General features: G+C 40.4%; 1 long non-coding RNA gene across 1 annotated transcript; it reads left to right on the top strand.

Annotated features, from left to right (window-relative positions):
• Positions 1–5,046: 5,046 nt before the first annotated feature.
• On the top strand, positions 5,047–18,774 carry LOC309795641. Its single transcript, XR_014292305.1, has 4 exons — positions 5,047–5,406; positions 5,931–6,021; positions 6,254–6,423; positions 16,958–18,774. It is a non-coding gene; the product is annotated as an uncharacterized lncRNA (long non-coding RNA).
• The last annotated feature ends 54 nt before the right edge of the window (positions 18,775–18,828 follow it).

Genomic DNA, 18,828 nt, shown 5'->3' with positions numbered 1-18,828 from the left:
CATCCCATAGGTTTTGGGTCATCGTGTTTTCATTGTCATTTGTTTCTATGTATTTTTTAATTTCTTCTTTGATTTCTTCAGTGATCTCTTGGTTATTTAGTAGTGCACTGTTTAGCCTCCATGTATTTGTGTTTTTTACAGTCTTTTCCCTGTAACTGAATTCCAATCTCATAGCATTGTGGTCAGAAAAGATGCTTGATACGATTTCAATTTTCTTAAATTTTCTGAGGCTTGATTTGTGACCCAAGATGTGAGCTATACTGGAGAATGTTCCATGAGCACTTGAGAAGAAAGTGTATTCTGCCACTTTTGGGTGGAATGTTCTATAAATATCAATTAGATCTACCTGGTCTATTGTGTCATTTAAAGCTTGTGTTTCCTTATTTATTTTCTGTTTGGATAATCTGTCCATGGGTATAAGTGGGGTGTTAAAATCCGTTACTACTATTGTGTTACTGTCGATTTTTCCTTTCATGGCTGTTAGCATTTGCCTTATGTATTGAGGTGCTCCTATGTTGGGTGCATAAACATTTTAATTGCTATATCTTATTCTTGGATTGATCCTTTGATCGTTATGGAGTGTCCCTCCTTATCTTTTGTAACAGTCTTTATTTTAAAGTCTATTTTATGATACAAGTATTACTACTCCAGCTTTCTTTTGATTTCCATTTGCATGGAATATCTTATTCCATCCCTTCACTTTCAGTCTGTATGTGTCCCTAGATCTGAAATGGGTCTCTTGCAGACAGCATATATATGGGTCTTGTTTTTGTATCCACTCAGCCAGTCTGTGTCTTTTGGTGGGGGCATTTAATCCATTTATATTCAAGGTTATGATTGATATGTATATTCCTATTACCATTTTCTTAATTGTTTTGGGTTTGTTTTTGTGGGCCTTTTTCTTCTCTTGTGTTTCCCACTTAGAGAAGTTTCTTTAGCATTTGTTGTAAAGCTGGTTTGGTGGTGCTGAATTCTCTAGCTTTTGCTTGTCTGAAAAGCTTTTGACTTCTCCATCTAACCTGAATGAGATCCTTGCTGGGTAGGATAATCTTGGTTGTAGGTTTTTCCCTTTCATCACTTTAAGTATATCCTGCCACTACCTTCACTACCTTCTGGCCTGCAGAGTTTCCACTGAAAAATCAGCTGATAACCTTATGAGGATTCCTTTGTATGTTATTTTTTGTTTTTCCCTTGCTGCTTTTAATATTTTTTCTTTGAACTTAATTTTTGTTAGTCTGATTAATATGTGTCTTGGTGTGTTTTTCGTGGGGTTTATCCTGTTTGGGACTCTCTGTGCTTCCTGGCCTTGGGTGACTATTTCCTTTCCCGTGTTAGGGAAGTTTTCAACTATAATCTCTTCAAATATTTTCTCAGACCCTTTCTTTTCCTCTTCTTCTTCTGGGACCCCTATAACTCAAATGTTGGTGCATTTATTGTTGTCCCAGAGGTCTCTGAGATTGCTTTCAATTCATTTCATTCTTTTCTTTTTATTCTGCTCCTTGGCAGTTATTTCCACCATTTTGTCTTCCAGCTCACTTATTCGTTCTTCTGCCTCAGTTATCCTGTTATTGATTCCTTCTAGTGTATTTTTCATTTCAGTTATTATGTTGTTCATCTGTGTTCTTTAGTTCTTCTTGGTCTTTGTTAAACATTTCTTGTATTTCCTCAATCTGTGCCTCCATTCTATTTCTGAGATTCTGGATCATCTTTACTATCATTTCTCTGAATTCTTTGTCAGGTAGATTGCCTATTTCCTCTTCATTTATTTGGCCTTGTAGGTTTTTACCTTGCTCCTTCATCTATGACATATTTTTTTGCTGTCTCATTTTTTTTAAAATTTTTTTTTTATGAGTGGGATTGTGTTCCTGTCTTACTGGTTGTTTGGCCTGAGGTTTCCAACTCTGGGGTTTGTAGGCTATTGGGTAAAGCTGGGTCTTGGTGCTGAGATGAGGAACTCCATGAGACCTCACTCCAATGAATATTCCCTGTGGTCTGAGGTTCTCTGTTAGTCCAGTGGTTCGGACTCGGAGTTCCCACTGCAGGAGATTTGGCCCAACCCCAGGCTCGTGAACCAAGATCCTGCAAGCTGCCAGGGATGGCAAACAAACAAACAAGCAAAAAACAACAATAACAAGGTAAAAATATAATTAGACTAGGAAACTAACAGATATGTTAGGAAGAATATAAAAATAAAAACATAGATGAACAAACAATCGGAAGGTACAACAGTACCACAATAGTAAAAAAGAGGAGGAGGGGAAAAAAAAAGTTGGGAGGGGGAGGCTTTGGCTATGGAGGGCAGGGCCTAAGCAAGGGTGGGGTTTGGGCGGCAGGTGAGGCCAATGCTCAGGACCCACAGGGCTGGAAAAGGCCCTGGGGGCTGTGGGGAGTGGGGCTTAGGCTCAAGAAACAGAAGGGGCCCAGGCGTGCCCCCCACCCCTGGTCTCAGAGGACAGGGGACCTCACCTAGGAGCCCAGCAGGCTTCCTGGGCTCGGTGGGCGGGGCAAATACCCTCCTCTCCTCTCCTGCTCCTCTGGTCTGGGAGGGCCCCTCCTGCCTGCCTCTCCTGATCTCCTGGCCTCCCTCCTATGCCCCCAGGACTCACACAGGCTGGATGGGGCTTTGAAGGGAGGGTACCGGCCTGGGAGCTCAGCAGGCTCCCCGGCCTGAGCGGATCACCCTCCGCTCCTCTCCCGCTCTTCCTGGAGAGTCTCTTCCACCTGACTCTCCTGATCTCCCTGGCCTCAGGGGCACCGATCCTGTCTGGCCTCCACTTCTCCTCCCCCCCTCAGTCCCTCTACATCCTACTGGTTCACTTTGGGGTTCCTCCCATCTCCTTGGACATCAGAGTCCCTTACCAGTGGCCGGCAGGCACCCTAGATGTGCGGAAATGCTAACTCCACGTCTTTCCACACTGCCATCTTGACTCCGCCTCTTTGCACTGGTTTTAATATATGTAATCAAGATATAAAAACACACCTGTATGTGAGTATGAATATATACATTAGAATAGGATAGTCTATCTGTCCCCTAATAAGGCCTAGAAACAATAACACTGAAGCAGTATTGAGCACACTCAGCTGCCACATCTTGGTTTCTAAGTACCATTCTGTAAAACAAAACAAACCCAGGACTCCATGGAGAAATAGAGACTCTAGGGCTGGGTCAGGGAAAGTACAATATATACCTGGACATCTTGTGATAGAAAGTAAGGAAGTGCTCATAAAATAACAGGGCATGTCAAAAACACACAGGAGCCAAATTGACAATGCTCCCAATGGCTAAACCAGGGAAAACTTGGGCAAAACAAATAATTATAGTATTGGCTTATAACCTACAGAATAAAATAATTAGCCATGAGCCTGTTCTGATATAAACAACTGAGTAGATAAGTGGAGAAGAGACAGCTTTTCTTTACAGTACACCAATTAATAAACATATAAGGAGTAAGAGAAAGAAAAATTCAATATTAGGTAAGCATAACAGTAATCACTGTTGCAGATGAGAATGGATGATGAAATTAATGGGCGAAAATATGTTGAGAAACAGGATATTTGCTGCAGTCTCAGAGTACCTTTCTCAGGATGCTTACTAATTACAAGGACTAAAATAATTTTACGATGGAGAAACTTGTCAGACATCACCTCAACCGTGTTATCAAAGTAATAGCCCCCAGCTGACATGGTGTAGTCTGTGATAAGATGCACTTAGGAGGGCACATCACTTCTGTGGTCTTCATTTCCAAACTGAAAACTTCAATATAATCATGAAAAAACATCAACCATACCCAAGTTGAAGGTCATTCTATAAAATAAGTGGCCTAGGATCCTCAAAAAGTTTCAAGGTCTTGAAAGACAAAGAATAACTAAGGCGTTGTTATAAAATTGGGAGAAACTAAGAAAACCTGACAATATAATAAATGCAATGTGGATTGGATCCTGAAACAAAAAAAAGTACATGAGTGGGAAAGCTGGTCAAGTTAGAAAAGGGCCAGTAGACGAGTTAATAGTATCTTGATTTTTTAAAAATTAAAGTATACTTGATTTACAATATCGTGTTAGTTTTGTAATAGCAGTGGGTCAGGCAAGAGCTATAGCAGCCCCGCTCAGCCATTGGTCAGTGCAGCAGTGGGCCCCTCCCCCCAGCAAGCGACTGTTAGCAACTGTCAACCACTGACCTGTTAGTGGTCCTGCTCAGCCCTTGGTTGGTGCCACAGTGGGCCCTTCCCCCCCTTCTGTATAAAAGAAGCCCGAATTCGGACGGAGGGAGGATGGGTTTTTTTTGAGGCGCTAGTCTGCTATCTTCTCAGTCTGCTAGCTTTCCGATTAAAATCATTCCCTGTTCCCACAACTCCTCTCCCGATTTATTGGCCTGTTGGGCAGTGAGCAGAACGAGGTTGGGCTTAGTAACAGTTTCAGGTATACAGCACAGTGATTCAGTTTTATTTATATATACATTTTCAAATTCCTTTCCCTTATAGGTTATTACAAAATATAACTCTTGCTTGACTGCTTTTCCTTTGTTTCTGTATTCCCTCCGTTCTCTAATAAGTAACTGTGCCTGCTCCTTGGGATTCTGGGAAGGCCTAGGAAACTAAAGCCTTTATTTCTACAAACAAGAAATGGGGTACACGGAGGGGCTTTTGTACCAGGTAAGGCCCCACAGGGTCCTGCTGGCTTTCAACCTCAGCCAGTGTCTCTGCACCAGGCAAACAAACCTGGTTTGGTCACACCATTTTACACATGAGCAAACTGAAACTCTGAAAAATTAAACGATTAGCAAAAAGTCACACAGACTTTCTAGAGCTCAGAAAAGTCAACAAAACACCCACAGAGTTGCGTGAGGCAAATCCCATAACCACAGGGAGAAACAACTTTGCAGGAGAAGTCCGCCAGACATATACATGATGACACACTGACCCACGTGTCTCCAGCGACCACTTCCACCCGGCACTCTCAGAAGGCCCCTCCCCCTCCACCGCCCGGGAAGCCTTACCAGGTAACGCAAAACCAACGTACTCTATGCGCCTGCGCAGTCTTCCCTCATCCGGCCCCGCGGGCACAAAGCCACGCCCCCAGGGACGACGGCGTGCATGCGTGTCTGTCACTCGCGGATGCCTTCACTCCTCCAGAGACCTAGTGCGCGGAGGCCCGGAAATTCCGCCCCCTAGGGGGCCAGGATCCCACTGCATTCTTGTCTCCTGGAGCACGGAGGTGAGACTGCGCATGCTTGCGCACACGGAGGCTTCGCCCACTTCCAGGAGCCACCGCGGCGCGCGGGCGGTGTCGGGAGACGGGCACCTCTGGTCGCTGAGGCGTTTGAGGCGCTTCGCTTGCGTTCATGGAAGCTCCTCCATTCTTGGACCGTTTTTCTCTTGCTACACAGGCCGGCGGGGCTGTCTCAGGGTAGGGTCGCATGGGGCGGGGCGGCCGCGGCTCGGAACCGCTCCAGGGTGGGGTGGCCCGGGAGCTGGGCGCCGGGCTGACCGGACGTCCGGGTCTGTGGGTTGGGAGGCCGCCCGAGTGGGAGAGTCGAAAGTAGTGCGGGCGTTATCAGTATGTTGATGTTTATGAAAAAAACTCGTGTGTGTGTGTGTGTGTGTGTGTGTGTGTGTGTGTGTATGCATGCGTACGGAGAGTATTATTAAAGTCATTATCGTTATTTGTATTAACTTTTATTAATTCCATCCCCGAGTAGGCGACTGAGGCATTATTGAAAAAGGCCCGTTTCATACTTGGGAACCAGCACTGCTCACTAAACAAAGCTGTATTTTGACAGTGAGATCTTTCTTGGAGTTCAGAAATGGGTAGAAGTCAGCTCAGCATTCCCGGTCTTGCGGGAGAGGGAAGGAAATGTCACGTTCTGGGACCCGCAGGAGCTCTTGGTTCTTGGGCCTGACCACCAAGTGAGGATCCTTGGCTTCCTGCAGGAAAGAATAAACAGTGAGCCAAAGAAAAGAGAACGTGAGATTATTCAGAGAGTCACACACTGGGAAGGCAGAATGCTTACCACCTTGGAAAGTGAGAGCGGGCCCCAGGGCATGGGGTGGTTGTTTTTTACAGACTGAATAATTTTATATGCTGATGAGTGGGAGGAATAGTCTTGTTTTGGGGAAAAGTGGAGATTTCCCAGGAATTGGGCCACTGCCCACTTTTTGGCCTTTTATGGTCTGCCTTGGAACTGTCATGGCATTAGGGGGAGTGATTTTTTAGTAGTATAACGAAGGTGTAATGGGCTAATGGTTAATGACAGGACTGTTGTGGAATCCACCTTGGCTTCAGCCGGTTCCAGCTGGGTTTATCTGTCCTCGCAGCTGCACCACTTCTTCATTTATCCAGCGGCTGTGTCCTGCCCCTCTCCCTCCTGTCTCACCAGTACTCCGTGCTTCCTCTGCGAGAGACCCTCCAAAGTGGACATTACAAGTAAGGTTTTGTTTTATCTCAGTTAACCGCAACATCATGTTTCTTAAGTTCTGGAAACATCTAGCTTTTCCTGTTATAAAACAAAATTCAACCTAGCAAGTTTTTTTTTTTTTAACATCTTTATCGGAGTATAATTGCTTTACAATGGTGTGTTAGTTTCTGCTTTATAACAAAGTGAATCAGTTATACATATAGCCCCATATCTCTTCCCTCTTGTGTCTCCCTCCCTCCCACCCGACCTAGTAAGTTTTAATTGGCTTTATTCAACAATTCATGAATGGGCCTGCATCCCATCAAACAACTAGAAGGGCACTCTAGGGAGTGGTATAAAATGGAAGGCTTTTAGAGAAAGGAGGGTGGGGCAAGGAAGTCGTTAGCCAAGAAAGAGAGAGAGAGAGAAACAGAAAGAAGAAAGAAGGATTGATTGATTGATTGTTTGTTTGGGGCCAAGATCTTTTGGTGGGGAAGGAAATACAAATGTTTTACCATGCAGATTGCCTTTTCTGTGGGGGAGGAACTTGTGTGACATTACCTCATTGGTGATGACCAGAAAATTCCAAACTGGTTGATTAAGATTACGTTTTGGGGGGGACTTCCCTGGCAGTCCACTGGTTAAGAATCTGCCTTCCAGTGCAGGGGATGCTGGTTCAAGCCCTGGTCAGGGAACTAAGATTCCACATGCTGTGGAGCAATTAAGCCCGAGCACCTGCATGCTGCAATGAAAGATCCCATGTGCCCCAACTAAGACCCAATGCAGCCCAAAAAAAGAGAGAAAGATTACGGTTTTTTGGGAAAGACTGAAACTAATTAAGTTAGGTGTTAGGTCTAGGTTTGGTATTTTGGGCTTTAGCACAAGTGACGCCATTTTGGGCCTGTGGTGTTTCTCTTTAACGGGTCTCATGAAACTTGCTTGGACAATAGAGGCTGACACAGGGGCAAGGTCCAGGCCCTTTCATTCCAGCAGGAGATGAGACTCTAAGTGTCCCCTTTCTCAGTGTCCCTTTCCTCTACTTTAAATGTTCATTTTTCATTCAGTGAATTAGTCTGAATGTCTACTGTGACCAGTCTTCTTCTAAACACCTTTGGGGTCAAAAATATGTTTCCTAGAGACTCTTCGTCTTCTTGAAAGAGAAGTGAATTCTCAGTCGTCTTTGACCTTCTTCTCAGCCTTGGGATTGAGAGGAAGTAAGGTAGAAAATACTTTTGGTTGTTTCAGTCCTGGTAATGGCATAGCCTGCCTTTGAAAAATTTAGGCGATAGGAATGTGATTGGTATCTTGAGCACGGAGGTCCACTTTATCAGGATGAGGACATTTACTACGGCACTATAAAAGATGAAGTGTGGGATTGTGGGATCCTGTTTGAGGTTGATAGCTGAAGCAGGAGACAGGCTTCATCTGTGGAAATACCTTATCAGCTTTGTGTAAATGAGGAGCAAGACAGTAAGCCCCAAAGAAGATTGGCGAGCTAGCTCTGTTTCCTGGAGGAGGGCTCTGTGCAAGGTGGTTTCATGTGCTCTGAATTTCTATGTGGTACAAGCAGATTTGATTCTTTCCCCTCTGAATGTTGATAGCAAGCCATTTTTATTTTGTAAAACAGATTTTTTTCTTCTCAAAGAGGAAACTCCTATTTCCTTTCTTTTAGGAAAAGAAGCGGTATTTTCTCTACATATGCTATTGAGTCATATTATTCATGCAGTTACTAAATTGTATTTAAAGAGAAAACTATAAAAATATTTCAACAGTCTTTTATATATATAAATATATATGTATATACATACATATACACACATACCATACAGAAAAAAAATTTTTTGACCATTTTATTCTTGTTTCTTTCTGCGTTTTATTTTGACCACTTGAAATATTTATGCCTAAGGCTTTTTTAACCAATACACCTTATCCCTTTCATTCCATGCTACTCTTACTCTTTTGATATTTTTGTAAGTTATTGTTGTAATCGAAATACAACTTACAAATAATAAAACACAGGTATTAACTGTGCAGTTTCACTATTGAGTATAGCCCTGTAACCGCCACTAAAATCAAGATAGATTTCCATCACTCCTGAAAGTTCCTTCATGCCTGTTTTCCTACCCTCACTCTCAGAGGAAATCGCTTTCTTGTTTTTACAGCAGTAGATTTGTTTGCCCCCGCCCCCCCCCCCCGCTTGTTTTCTTTTTTTTAACTTCATATAAATGGAACCAAGCAGTGTGTATGTTTGTGTGTGTCTGGCTTCATTCATTCAGCGTCTGTTTTTTGAGATTCCTTGATGATGTCTATTAGTTTAGTTTTTACTGAGTAGTATTCTGTTGTGTTAATATACTACAGTCTGTTTATGTGTATTCCTGTTGATAAACATTTGGAATGTTTCTGGATTTTTGGGCTATTATGAATAAAACTATGAATATTCTTATACATGCCTTTTGTGATACTTTAGAAGATGTAATAGTTATGGAAAAAATACTGGATCTTAAGAGTATCAAGAAAAGTTGTTCATTAAAATAGTATAGTTTGTCTAATCGATGGTGATAGGACTCAGGATAATGAGAGGTGCTAGTGTCTAGAAGGGGGATACAAGGAAACTCGCAGGTACTGGTACTGCTCTATTTCTTACTCAGGGTTCTCCTTACGTGGGTGTATTGTGAAAACTCACGTACACTTAATGTTTTGTGACCCTTTTGGTGTACATTTACATTAAACAAAAATCTCTAAAAATAGGGCAGTCACTCACTCACTCATAATGAAGATTTCTTAAACCCCACATTTAAATGAGAAAAGGAAAACTTTTTATTTTTTTCTACTGGGATAATAAGTGCATCCATAGCACACTTTTAATGGTCATTTTTTTAAAAAGTGTTGTGTGGTTATTGTTGAGGGTTAGGAAATAAGTGTCATCTGTAATTATACAACTCAGAACCACTTTTCATATTTCATAAAAATGAAAATATTTGATGTTTTTATATTCACAGTTCTCTTTTACATTGTCTCTTTGTATGTGTAAGTTTATGAACTGCTGTTCTTTACATAGATATATAGATTTTTGATGACAAAGTGGTATTAATAATTTAATGGTTGCAAACTCTAAATTTACTAAAAACCATTGATTTATATACTTTAAAATGAGTTTTCTGGTTTTCACAGTATACCCCAGTGAATCTATTAAAAATAAATAACATTTGGTAAAAGGTAAAAGTGTTAATGTATTTCTGCTACCATGGGGGTACCCATGGGGGTATCAAGTTAACACAACAGAAGAAAGCAGTTTATGTGTTGCAGCTAAACTTTGCTTATCACTGCGGTGCAGAGATCATTCCACGTTCAACAGTAACTTTCAATGGCCTTATGTACTGTTAGTACAAACAGATGGTGCAGACAAGGCGTATCTGGAAAGGACAGACAGACACAGCACAGGGAAGTCATAGTGGTTGAAATCACCGTGAGTCATAGTTGTGTTAGGATTCAGTGAAGTCTCGGGTTATTGGAAAGGGAAACTAGCCATGAGCTAGGCAACCTCAGTCCATCCCCTCACTTATTCCCCATAAGTAGCTAAGATGAAACCTGATTAATTGCATCTGTTGCAGGCCCTGATGGAGGTGGGCAGGGTGAAGTAATAACACATCTGCTGAAGATTTCAGAGGCAGGTTGTCTCTAACTTTTATTGCTACATAACAAACGACCTAAAAGGCAGTTGCTAGAACAAGAACCATTTTGTTATTTCCCATGATTCTGTGGATGAGGAATTTGAACTCGGTAAGATGGGAATGATTTGTTTCTGTTTCCAGTGATGCCTGCTGGGGCTGGAACACCTAAGATGGCCTCTTCATTCACATGTGTGGTACTTAACCCCAGAATAGCTGGGATCCTTTGTCTCAGGCTCTATTTTTGCTGCCAGCTGGGTTCCTTGGCTTTATTCCATGTGGTCTCAGAACCTGTCCCTCTTCCCTTGGCCTTTTCAGATGGCCTTTCCAGTGTGATGACTGGACTTCTTGCCCTGAGCTTCCACGAGGGCAAAACAGAAGATGCCAAGTCTTCTTACACTTTTGGCCTGGAGCTGGCACAGTGTCACTTCTGTCATATTCTGTTGATTAAAGCCTCCAACCCAGATTCAAGGAAGAGGGACTATTTCATTTTTGTAAAAAAGTCTATTATCCTGATACTCATCCTGAAGATCCACTAAAAGGAATCTACTTTAGGTTAAAGTAGAGTTGATCATGAGTGACTTCCAACAAAGTCAGGGTGTGCTCATGTGATGCATATGTAGGATTCTAGAAACAACTGTGATAAGTATTGGATTCTTTTTATTCATCCTGTTTATCTTGAACTTTCTCCTTATCATTAAGTATTTTTCTACACCAAATTTTTAAGAAACAGGTAGTGTTTCACAGTATTGCTTTAGCTAAGCTGCTTTTGAGACACAGAGTCCTGAATTAGTTCCTTGACATGCCTCCCAGCTTCCAATCTGTTACCTGGGCTCTTTTAAGAAATTGTCATTTCAGGGATCAGAGACATTCAAAGATGTGGCCATTGGCTTCTCCAAGGAAGAATGGGGATTCCTGACTCCCTCACCGAGAGCTTTGTGCATAATTCTGGTGCTGGAGAATTATCAGAATATGGTCTGGCTGGGAAGTACATCCAGCCCTTAATTCAGCATGTGATCGTGGGTGCGTCTTCTGTTTCTATTGAGAATCTTTGGTGAGGCTCTGAATTTCCATAAATTGTACAAATTGGAATGAGCAGCTTCCTTTATCCCATCTGCCAAATATTCTTCTAAACTTTTTTTGTTGTTTTATCAGGCCTCTATCCTGATTACGGTGTGGCCATGTCAGTACTTGAGCAACCACAACATGGCCACTTCTTTCTGCTTATTATCACAGGCCTTTCTAAGTCTGATATAATTTTACTTATTGGAGCATGGGAAATTGCCTTGGATAATAGGGAAGGAAGAGATAAGACTCCCATTGCCAGGTGGCTAAGAGGAACCAAGTATGGGTAAGCCGTGCATATCGTAGGCCATCTGGTTCTAGAGGGCATAGCACTTTTAAGATGTGGAAGATGCTCCCTTCACATGTTTCAGACACATGTAGAAATTGAGGCTTCTCTAATTTGACTTCCTTTCGGGACACTGATCACCTGCTGTGATCACCCAACACTTACATTGACTTGTGTAAATGTCTGCAGCCTCAGACACACCTGTAGGTGTGTCTTTCCTCCTTATATCTGTGGCAAGGTTCTTTGAAATTCCTGATCCTGATTCTCACCAGCACATCCTTCTTTTTGCATTTGGTCTTATATAAGGCTCTGTAGTTTTACAAAATACTATTCTTTGATACTGCTGTTTCTTTCTTATAAAATGACCTATCTGTTTGATTGTGTGAATGGATGTATTTGTTGAGCATTTATTCACTAACTTTTTAAAAGAAATTTATTTTATTGAAGTATAGTCGACTTACAATGTTGTGTTAATTTCTGCTGTAGAGCAAAGTGATTCAGTGATATATATATATATACTCTTTTTCATATTCCTTTTCATTATGGTTTATCCCAGGATATTGAATATAGTTCCCTGTGCTATATGTAGGCTCTTGTAGTTTATCCATTCTCTATATAATAGTTTGCATCTGCTAATCCCAAACTCCCAATCCTTCCCTCCCCAACTCCCCCTCAGCAACCACAAGTCTGTTCTCTGTCTGTGAGTCTGTTTCTGTTTCATAGATAAGTTCATTTGTGTCATTTTTTTTTTTTTTTTGGCGGTACGCGGGCCTCTCACTGTTGTGGCCTCTCCCGTTGCGGAGCACAGGCTCCGGATGCGCAGGCTCAGCGGCCATGGCTCACGGGCCTAACCGCTCCGCGGCATGTGGGATCTTCCCAGACCGGGGCATGAACCCGTGTCCCCTGCGTTGGCAGGCAGACTCTCAACCGCTGCGCCACCAGGGAAGCCCCATTTGTGTCATATTTTAGATTCCACATATAAGTGATATCATATGGTATTTATCTTTCTCTTTCTGACCTACTTCACTTGTATGATAATCTCTAGGTCCATCCATGTTGCTGCAAATGGTATTATTTCATTCTTTTTTATGGCTGAGTAATATTCCATTGTGTATATGTACCACATCTTCTTTATCCATTCATCTGTTGATGGATGTTTAGGTTGTTTCCATGTCTTGGCTTTTGTAAATAGCTAACTTTTTTTGTTTTTTTTAAACTGGCCATGTGTTTTCGGCCCGCAAGATCACCCTGCCTAATGATCCACTAGGCATAGTCACAGGACTTTGCGTATAGTTGTATTCATGGCTGTGAAGTTAGGGAATAGCCAATAAAACCACCCTCATTTCTGATACCAGTTGCATATTTAGGGGTCCCCAGGATCACCTTCAGGTTTGATACTTCACTAGAAGGACTCACAGAACTTACTAAAAGCTTTTATACTCCTGGTTACAGTTTATTAGAGTGAAAAGATACATATTAAAATCAGCCAAGGGAAGAGACCCATGAGGCCAAGTCCAAGACGGCTCTAGGTAGATGCAGAGCTTCTATTTGTTCTCTGACAGTGCAGTCATGGACAGTGTAAACTCCTCCCAGCAATGACGTATAACAGTATGTTCAGAGTATGGCCAGCCAAGGAAGCCCTCCTGACCCTAGTTGTCCATTCTTTATTGGGGCTCTGTCACACAGTCACGGTGGGTTGCTTATGTGGCCCACCTCACTCTCTAGTCCCTCTGGAGATCACACTGATACTGTGATACAGATCCCCACCATAAGTCACATTGTTTGACTGTCTGGTGTGGTCCATATTCCCTACAGTAAACAGATACTTTTATCAGGCAGGACATTCCAAAGTGTCAGAGATTACCTCCCAGGAGCTGAGGGCAAAGGCTAGATCTCTCTTTTGGAAACATTAAGTTCCTTACGACACTACAGCTAAGATTTATTTTAGCAAAATGATATAAAGCAAGATCCGCAAAGGGAAAAGGCTCATGGGGTAAAGTCTGGAGGAAACCGTGTGCAAGCTTCCAAGAGTCCTCTCCCAGTGGAATCACATAGGATGTGCTTAATTCTTCTAGCCAAAATTGGTGACTAGTGTGAGATGTTTTCTCCTGGACAACATTAGAGACTCAGTGTCTAGGGATTTCACTGGAGGCTGGTTGCGAGGTACCCTCTGCATAGTACATGCTAGAATTCTAGATTTTTGGAAGATGGCGTTCAGCATAAGCTACATTGTTTGCACAAATAATTTAGGCACAATAAGCCACTTTTATTAGTTCTAAGAATGGCAGGAACCCTCCCGAATTCCAAGTTCCTAGAGACCAGTCAGGGCCCACCTTGCAATCAGGCCTTTCTAAGGACAGCATTCTCAGGTCTGCCTATGCTAATTCTTTTCTGAGTTTGTTTAAAAGTTTAGAAATTTTCGGGCCTCCCTGGTGGCGCAGTGGTTGAGAGTCCGCCTGCCGATGCAGGGGATACGGGTTCGTGCCCCGGTCTGGGAGGATCCCATATGCCGCGGAGCGGCTGGGCCCGTGAGCCACGGCCGCTGGGCCGGCGCGTCCGGAGCCTGTGCTCCGCAACGGGAGAGGCCACAACAGTGAGAGGCCCGCATACCGCAAAAAGAAAAAAAAAAAAAAGTTTAGAAATTTTGAATTATCTTACATTTGAATTGGTGGAGGGGGGATTAAGACTTGTTTCCAAAAACCTTGTGCAAAGTAGGAACTATAATTAGAAGGATCAAAATTGATATGTGGGAGTGAATATAGTTTTAGTTTCAAAATTTGGTGATGTTTAAGTTGATAGAAAGTAAGGAAATGGAGCACATTTGTGATGTATTTATTGAGGAATCACTGAGATTGAAGTATAGCTTGAACTGTAAGTTGGAAATGTATAACTGGGTCTTAGTAGATGAAACTCAAGATCAGAGATGTATGTGTATAGATGCACATCTCTGATCTTGAGTTTCATCTACTAAAGGTCTTTGTTGTGGTGACAGAGCCTTAGGAGTGGAAGAAATGGATTCTCTATGGATAGCAGAGAAGCATTGATTAGTTGGTAGTAGAGAAACGAGAAAGTCCTGTGTTGTAGTTCCAAGGCCTGCTATGGGAAGAGATGAATTTAGACACCTAGCTCACCTGACACCAGACCTGCTGGCACCTTGATCTTGGACTTCCCAGACTCCAGAACTATGAGAAATAAATGTAAGCCACCCAGTCATGGTATTTTGTTTTAGTGAGTCCAAGCTAAGACATCTATCTGCAAAAAACCTACAGCAGACATCATTTATGGTTGCTTTTCTTCTAAGATCAAGAAAAAGACAAGGAAGTTTGTTCTCACTGCTTGTATTAAACATTGTCCTGGAGGTTTTAACCAGTGCAATAACGCAAGAAAAAGAAACAAAAGGCAGACTGGAAAGAAAGCAGTAAAACTGTATTTGTGAGTGACATGATTACATAGAAAGTCCTATGTATTATACAAAAAATTACTTTAAAAATAAATGTTTATCAAGGTTGAAAAATATAAGATCAATATATAAAAACCAATTACAGGGCTTCCCTGGTGGCGCAGTGGTTGAGAGTCCGCCTGCCGATGCAGGGGACATGGGTTTGTGCCCTGGTCTGGGAAGATCCCACATGCCGCGGAGTGGCTAGGCCCATGAGCCATGGCTGCTGAGCCTGCGCATCCAGAGCCTGTGCTCCGCAATGGGAGAGGCCACAACAGTGAGAGGCCCGCGTACCGCAAAAAAAAAAAAACAAAAAACAAAAAACAAACAATTACGTTTCTATATACTAGCATTAAAAATCAGAAATTGAAATTAAAATACTTATTAAAATAGCACCAAAAAATGAAATACGTAAAAGACCTGTACACTAAAGACTACAAAACACAGTTGAGAGAAATGTTGAAGAAATACAGAGATATGTTTATGCATTGGAAATCCCAATATTGTTAAAACATCAGTTCTCCCAGAATTCGTTTGTAAATTGAACAACATCTCAGTCAAAATCCCTGTAGCCTTTTTAATAGAAATCAACAATCTGATTCGACCATTCATATGGAAATGCAAAAGTTGAATAGTCAAAGCAGTTTTTATTTTAAGTGTTTTTTTTTAAATTTATTTTTTGGCTGCTTTGGGTCTTCATTGCTGTGTGTGGGCTTTCTCTAGCTGCAGCGAGCAGGGGCTACTCTTTGTTGCAGTGCGTGGGCTTCTCATTGTGGTGGCTTTTCTTGTTGTGGCGCACGGGCTTCAGTAGTTGTGGTGCGTGGTCTCAGTAATTGTGGCATGCGGGCTCTAGGGTCCACAGGCTTCAGTAGTTGTGGCACACAGGCTTAGTTGCTCTGTGGCATGTGGGATCTTCCCAGATCAGGGATCAAACCTGTGTCCCCTGCATTGGCAGGCGGATTCTTAACCACTGCACCACCAGGGAAGTCCCAAAGCAATTTTGAAAAAGAGTAAAGTTGGAGGGCTTACATTACCTGACTTCAGGACTCATAAAGCTACAGTCATCAAGAGAGTATTGGCATAAAGACAGAAAAAGGTTAATGGAACAAACTAGAGTCCAGAAATAAACCTGTACCTATATGGTCAATTGATTTTTTTTTGAAAAAGAAGCAAAGGCAATCCAGTGTAGAATGGAAAGTGTTTTATCAATTGATGCTGGAACAACTGGATATCTATATGCAAAAAAAAAAAAACCAACCAACCAACTTTGATCCATCTCTTGCAGCGTGTACAAAAATTGACTCAAAAATATGATAGAGCTAAATGTAAAACCTATAACTACAAAACTTTTAGGAGAAAATATTTGTGGCTTTAGGTTAGGCAAAGGTTTCTTTTGATATGACACCAAAAACACAATTCATAAAAGATAAAAATGATAAATAATGACCTCATCAAAAATCAAGACTTTCTACTCCTCAGAACATACTCCTAAGATGAGAAGATAACAGCCTAGAAAAAAATTGCATTTCACACATGTGAAAAGGGATTTGATCTGGAATCTATAAAGAGCACTCAAAGCTCAAAAGAAAGCAAACAAACCAACTTTACATGGGCCACAGATTTGAACAGGTATTTCATTAAAGATTAACTGATGGCAAATAAGTACATGAAAACATGTTCAATGTTAGTCATTAGGGAAATGCAGATTAAAACCACAGTGAGATACCACCACGCATATTAGCATACATAAAATAAAAAGATTGTCCACATACCAACATTATGATATGGAATAAATGTTGGAAAGGATATTGTTTGTAGGCATGTCAAGGTATATGTTAATATAAAAATATACTTGGAAGGAATAATGTCAGTGTATTAGAAGTATCTTTCACATAATTATACAAGATTATATATGCAATTGACTGATTATATTATAGCCACTTAAACATTCTGTTGGTATAGTGAAGAAGAACAGTTGTCACAGATCAAGAATAACTGAAACCGTAATAACTGATTGCTGTAATGACTTCATTCTGATCTTGTCAATTATTTATCCTAAAACCTAGCAAAAGTTGGAAATAAAGAATATTGCCTTCTCTCTTTAGAAATTTTCACAGAATATATATGGTTGGAAGACTAAAGCAAAAAGAAGAAAAATTATATTGATGTCGTTCACGATGTAACAGAAGAATTTAAGAAGCATATATTTCAAGGACTATTAACATTATTTCCTACAAAACAAAAACAAAATAATACATTTTAGGACTGCAAGCAGTTATTTCAAGATTCATGCTTAAAGATTTCAGAGGTGCTTAAATACAAACTTTAAAAATAAAGCAAAACACTGATATTATGAAATTTTCCTTTTTATACTTGACTGAAGGAAACCTCAAAAGTAATGTTGTCATTTGGATATAGAAGAAGACATAGTTAGGACTGGTCTTGAGACACAGGTTAAACTTGCTTAGCTAAAGTTTTGTTCAGTTCTCTTCCAAGGACAGCCTTTACAAACATTTGTATAAGTTATGTAAAAATTGAGAAATGTAGCTTTCTACTCATCTTTTTAAATTTCCATTTTAAAGAAGGCTGAGTAAAAGAAGACATTCCACATTTTCTAAAGAAAATGCATATGTTCAGGTGATTCTAAGTTCTTATTTTTTGTGGTTAATAATTATTTTTAAGGATCACATTCTGATTCTACCTATGTCATCATACCATTCTTCAATGCAAGGATTAAGTAATTTTAAAATATTTTCCTTTTAGTTAATCTGTGTAAACTGTGGAAGGATAATCAAACTTGGAAATAGATACGTTCTACTAAATACCTGAAAAATAATCTTCTAGTTTAAAAAATACTAATGAATATATTACTGGTTTAAAAATATTTCCATTTTAAAGAGAAAAAACTAAGATGTATTAATATGCATCTTATGACTTTTTAAATTTAAATTCACAATTAACATGTAGAAAAGTAGCTGGCTTTCATAGGTACTCAACATTTTTTTTGTAATTTGGGAGGTTGAGGACATCTGCAAATCTTGGTTTCTGTTTATATGTTGAAATTATTCAAGATTCAGAAAAGGAGCTGATGAAATCTGCATGTTTTCAAACTTGGAAATTTGTATCATAGATATTTTCTATACACTTATAGTTTGGTAAATCTTTGCTCTTAACAACTGATAATACTACAGTTAAAAAAACACAAGTGGATTCCCTATAAAATCTGTCCTTTTCTAATATTCAGTCAACTCTGGAAAACTTAGTTTTTTCTTTATAGGAAGTGAAGTATATCTAAATTTGAAATTTATTGGTATCAAAAATGTAAAGCACGCAACCTTATTTTTGAATACTCTTTATGTGTGTTATTACATCCTTGTTTTTTTTTTTGTTTGCTTGTTGACATCCTCATTTTTAACAATACTGTAGCATACTTTTACGAAATTTATAAGTGCTTATATTTTCTTTTTAAAGAAAAGGCTTCAAGGTTAATAAAACCTACTTCTCTGTTTAAATTTCAATTAATTTTTTTCTTAATTCTGTCTGTTGGTGAGTTATGTTCATTTTCTACCTTCTCGAGGTCTCTGGTTCACTTATTATTTACATTGTTTGCAGTTTTCTTATCTATAAATGCATTTAAAGTAACCTTGAGTATAGATATGGTCACATCCCATGGGTTTTGTTTTATACTGCTCATTCACTTCATCGTGCTTTCACTGTTTTCACTGAAGGGGAAAATATTAGGTAGTATGTAACATAAATATTTTGTTAATGTCTAACTTATTACATTTTTACCTGAGCTATAGCCCTATATGATTGGTTACAAACTTCTCCACACCTTCCTCAACTTGATAGTTAAATGTTTAACTGTTGTTTTTAAATGTGTGGTGTTTTATTCACTGTGTATTTTCTGATGCACAATAAATGATGAATGGGGTTTTTTGTTTGTTTGTTTGTTTTGCGGTACGCAGGCCTCTCA

This window comes from Mesoplodon mirus (genome assembly GCF_964341445.2).
Source record: "Mesoplodon mirus genome assembly, chromosome: 19".
Lineage (NCBI taxonomy): Eukaryota > Metazoa > Chordata > Mammalia > Artiodactyla > Ziphiidae > Mesoplodon > Mesoplodon mirus.
Note: the sequence above shows the minus strand (reverse complement) of the source record. Positions and strands in the feature narration are given on the sequence as shown.